Source organism: Spermophilus citellus, assembly GCF_964194105.1.
Source record: "Spermophilus citellus genome assembly, chromosome: 2".
NCBI classification, from domain to species: Eukaryota; Metazoa; Chordata; class Mammalia; order Rodentia; family Sciuridae; genus Spermophilus; species Spermophilus citellus.
In genome coordinates, this window is record NC_138183.1 from 141,545,365 (window position 1) to 141,549,926 (window position 4,562).

At 33.6% G+C, this 4,562-nt stretch overlaps 1 pseudogene across 1 annotated transcript; it reads left to right on the forward strand.

The window, feature by feature from the left end:
- The first annotated feature begins 2,647 nt into the window (after window positions 1-2,647).
- LOC308635950 (olfactory receptor 8G50-like) lies at window positions 2,648-3,585 on the forward strand (annotated as a pseudogene). Its single transcript has one exon. The product of its transcript is annotated as an olfactory receptor 8G50-like (transcript).
- Window positions 3,586-4,562: the final 977 nt, after the last annotated feature.

The following is a 4,562-nucleotide window of genomic DNA, read 5'->3' on the forward strand; positions in this document are numbered from 1 at the left end:
TTAGTTTTGTTTTAGATGAACATAATATCTTTATTTTATTTTTCTGTGGTGCTGGGGATCGAACCCATTGCCTCACGCATGCTAGACAAGCACTCTACTACTGAGCCACAACCCCAGCCTTCTAGAGATACCTTCTTGAAGTATTCTCACCATACACATGTTCATTATTATGAATTCTTAATAATTTACTTGTGGCTTCATTCAAGTTTTTGATAAAAGTTTTTCTCAAAGACAAGGTTAAATATAGTCCTATGGAATAATAAATCAAGATTTCTGATTTTCAGTTAATCTTTAGATATTTTCTGAGTTCACAAAACTATGAGGTATTGTCCTCTATTTTCAACTTTACCACATAAGATCACAAGAGATTTATCAAATAGTATACAAAAGTACGGATATCCCAGGGTTATTCATTTAGTCTATTCATATGGTTAAGTTGTAAGAATTTACTTTATGTATGTTACATGAAATTGACTTTTCCAATTCTTTGTATTTTAGGTCGTCTTCTTTAAGGAAAAAAAAAATTCATGTTCAATTTTTCTATGTTAGCCTCCAGAACAGTATGTTATCTAGGAAACAATAATCAAATCCAAGGTCACAAAGACTTAGACTTGTGATTTTTTTTTTCTAATTGCTATAGTGTCTAACATTTAGTTCTGTGATCCAATTTGATTATGTGAGATTCAAATTAATTTTTTACATGTAACGATGAAATTGTGCCTAAATCATATGTTTAAAAACTTATTTTTTCATTTTTTATTCCAATGAAGCACAACAGTCCAATTTATCACAGATGTGAGTTTATTTCTGAATTTTCAATTTCATTTAATTGATATGCATGTCTATACTTACAACAATACAGCACAGTCTTACTGTAACTTTGTTCTAATATTATAGTGGGTAAATGTGAGCCTTCAAACTTTATTATTATTGTTATTGTTTTTATTGGTGAATTATAACTATGCACAATAGTGGAATTCACTGAGATAAATATTAATTTATACACATTGCATAATTTAGTCTGTTTCATTCCTAGTATCTCCCATTTCCCACCTCTCCTCACTCACTCTCTCAATTACCTTCAACTACTCTATTCTATGTTCTTTTATTTTCACTACTTCCCTTTTCTTTCTTCTTATCCCTTTAGTTTCCACGTTAGAGAAAAAAATTCACTTCATGCATCTGACTTACCTCACTTTCTATGAAATTCTCCAGTTACACCCAGTTTTCTACTAATGACATAATTTATTTCTTTATTCAGACTAAAACTTTAAAATTCTGTTAAATATACATAAGCTCTATTAAATTTTCTTTACTAAATCATCTGTTGACAAACACCTAGGTTGGTTTATTTATGTAGCCATTGTCACTTGCACTGTTATGAACATGTGTTTGCATATATCACTGTAATATGTGGACTTTAACTCTTCTGGATAAATATCCAGAAGTGGTATAGCTGGGCCAATTGGTGGTTCCACTGCTACTCTTTTGAACCTCCATATGAATCCCCATTATATTTGTACTAATTAACAGTCTCATATTTACAGCATTTAATTATTTTTACACTATTAATTATTGGCATTTTAACTGGTGTGAGACAAGACCTCAGTGTAGATTTAATTTGTATTTCTGTGATTGCCAAAGATGTTAAACTTTTGAATAAATTTTTTTACCCATATATATATTTTTAAGAAAAGGGAAATGTAACTTTATTTTTCTATTTCACATTTGCTTTAGTTTCCTGAGTTCCTTGTATCGTCATAGAAATTTTATGATAAACCTTTCAAGATCTGAAAATAACAGAGCTTGGATTTTGATAGGAAATGAACTGATTTTTGCAGAAAAATTTTCTTCTGCATTTCATGAAGATAAAATGTCTTTTCATATATTTGTCTTGAATTCCATTTATAATGCTTCTAATTTTAAATGAATACCTTGAATTGGTCTTTTTAATCTATTCCTAAGTATTTTATTATTTTGCATGGTATTGTAAATGATTTTTTATTGTTCACAGCAAATTTATAGGAATAAAATTCTGTTGGACTTCTTGTCTACAATCATGCTTAAATTTTAATTACTGCTAATACAACTCTTTACAACTTTTTACAGGCCTTTCCATAATGAAGATTATATCATTAATAGAAGTAATGTTACTTCTCTTTTTCCAATGCAGATATCTTTTAATTTCATGTCCTAGGCTGATGGCCCTAGCAACACCACTCAGTATAATGTAGAAAAACAGTGCAGATAGTAGATATCTTGTTTTGTTTAATAATGTTTAGGATACAGTTTTTCATACATTTGCAATTAAGAGCAGTATTACCTGAGGACATTTGTGTAGGTGCTTTATTATTTTTACTTTATTAGTTATTTTGTTAGTTATAAGAACATTTCTGTGAGAGATAAAGGACTAGGTACTATTAATAACAAATCATAAAGCACAAAACAAAATATGGATAGTTCTATTTGATACTCATTTAGAATTCACACATTACTGGTATCCCAAGGTCTTTGATAACACAGATGAAGTACTGGTAGAAAAACAAGGGACATGGCTGAAAAAACTTGACCTCTGTTTCAAAATTCATTGTGCAACAGATTAATAATATATATTACAAAAAATATATTTACTTTTTAGAATTCCCAGAAGAAAATGGCAGAAGGAAATCATTCTACAGTGACTGAGTTCATCCTTGCTGGATTAACAGACAAACCAGAGCTCCAGATGCCCCTCTTCCTCCTCTTCCTAGGAATCTATGTGCTCACAGTAGTGGGGAACCTGGGCATGATCACACTGATTGTGCTCAGCTCTTACCTTCACACTCCCATGTACTATCTCCTCAGCAGTCTCTCCTTCATTGACCTCTGTCAATCCACTGTGATCACGCCCAAAATGCTGGTGAACTTTGTGACAGAGAAAAACACCATCTCCTATGCTGAATGCATGACTCAGCTCTACTTCTTTGCAGCTCTTGCAATTGCAGAGTGTCACATGTTGGCTGCAATGGCATATGACCGTTATGTTGCCATCTGTAACCCCTTGCTTTACAATGTAACCATGTCTAATCAAGTGTGTTCCTGGATGGTGTTTGAGGTATATACCATGGGCTTGATTGGTGCAACAGTTCATATAGCCTGTATTCATAGCATGCTTTTCTGTGAAGCTATGATAAATCATTATGCTTGTGATCTTTATCCACTACTAAAGCTCTCCTGCTCCAGTACTTTCATAAATGAGATAGTAGGTCTGTGCATCAGTGCATTTAATATATTTTTCCAATCCTGATAATCCTTAGCTCCTACATCTTCATCATAGCCAGCATCCTGCGCATTCGCTCCACTGAAGGCAGAGCCAAAACCTTCAGCACCTGCAGCTCCCACATCTCTGCTGTTGCTCTTTTCTTCGGTTCTGGTGCATTCACGTACCTCCAACCATCGTCAGTCAGTTCCATGGACCAAGGGAAAGTGTCCTCTGTGTTTTATACAACTGTTGTGCCCATGCTGAACCCTGTGATCTATAGCCTGAGGAATAAGGATGTCAAAGTGGCCCTAAGTAAGTTCCTTGGAAAAAGAAACTTCCTGTAAAAAAAAAATTGCTTTAGAAAAAATTCACAATTCCTTGCTGTTTGGTAATGAAATGATCCAGAGAAAGCAATGAATATTCACAAGAAATAGGATTAGTGAGAGTTCTTGATTGTTTGGAAGAATGGTACCAAGTTAAATTAGAATCCCAGTAGACTCATGAAGGACAGTGTTCCTCCTGGAGGCCCCAGAGTCTACCTACCCCCAAATAATCTGAATTACCTCTAAATATTCTTAAGAGTCTTCAAATCCCTCCAGAGGCTTGATAATGCTTTATACATCTGGAACATGGCTCTTGTCAGGCAATATTCATTTAGTTTCACTCAGAGAATAGATAGGTTTGGTCATATCCTTTGATATTGTCAATAATTTGTGTACCTGGCCATTTTAACTAAGAGTGTTGACAAATATTTCTGAAAGTATGAACTCTAAAATAAATAAATTAATCTATTTGGAATAAAAAATATGATCCATAATTCTTACCAGTGTGTAGAACTATGTCAGGGTATCTGAGTCAGATAGTGGGTAATAAGATACTGCTGACCCAGAAGGAAACAGAAATGTCATGGAAGAGGTTGCCAGTGATAAACAAGACTTAATATTGTATGTGAATATTGTATGTTTTTTACATATATCTATGCAACATTCCTTACTGCACAAGAAATTGTGCCTTTATTTCCTACCCATGATACAGAATTTCTCATTTACGTGTGTTATTCTTTTACTATTGCATTCATATGGAGTATTTGTTCACACAAGAAATTTAAATTTGTACAATTGCATTCTTCAAGGGAGCTGAAAAGGTGAATTGCTGCCAACAAATTCTTTTATTCTTTCATGCCCAAATAAGTTCCTACTGGTGCTCTTGAAAACAGCAGACAGAAAACTAGTTCTCCTGAAAGGTAATTGTCCCCATTAGTCAGTCTCGGTAGACTTCATGGCACCTATCAATTGCTCAGCATCCCTGCCTTCTCCTGATG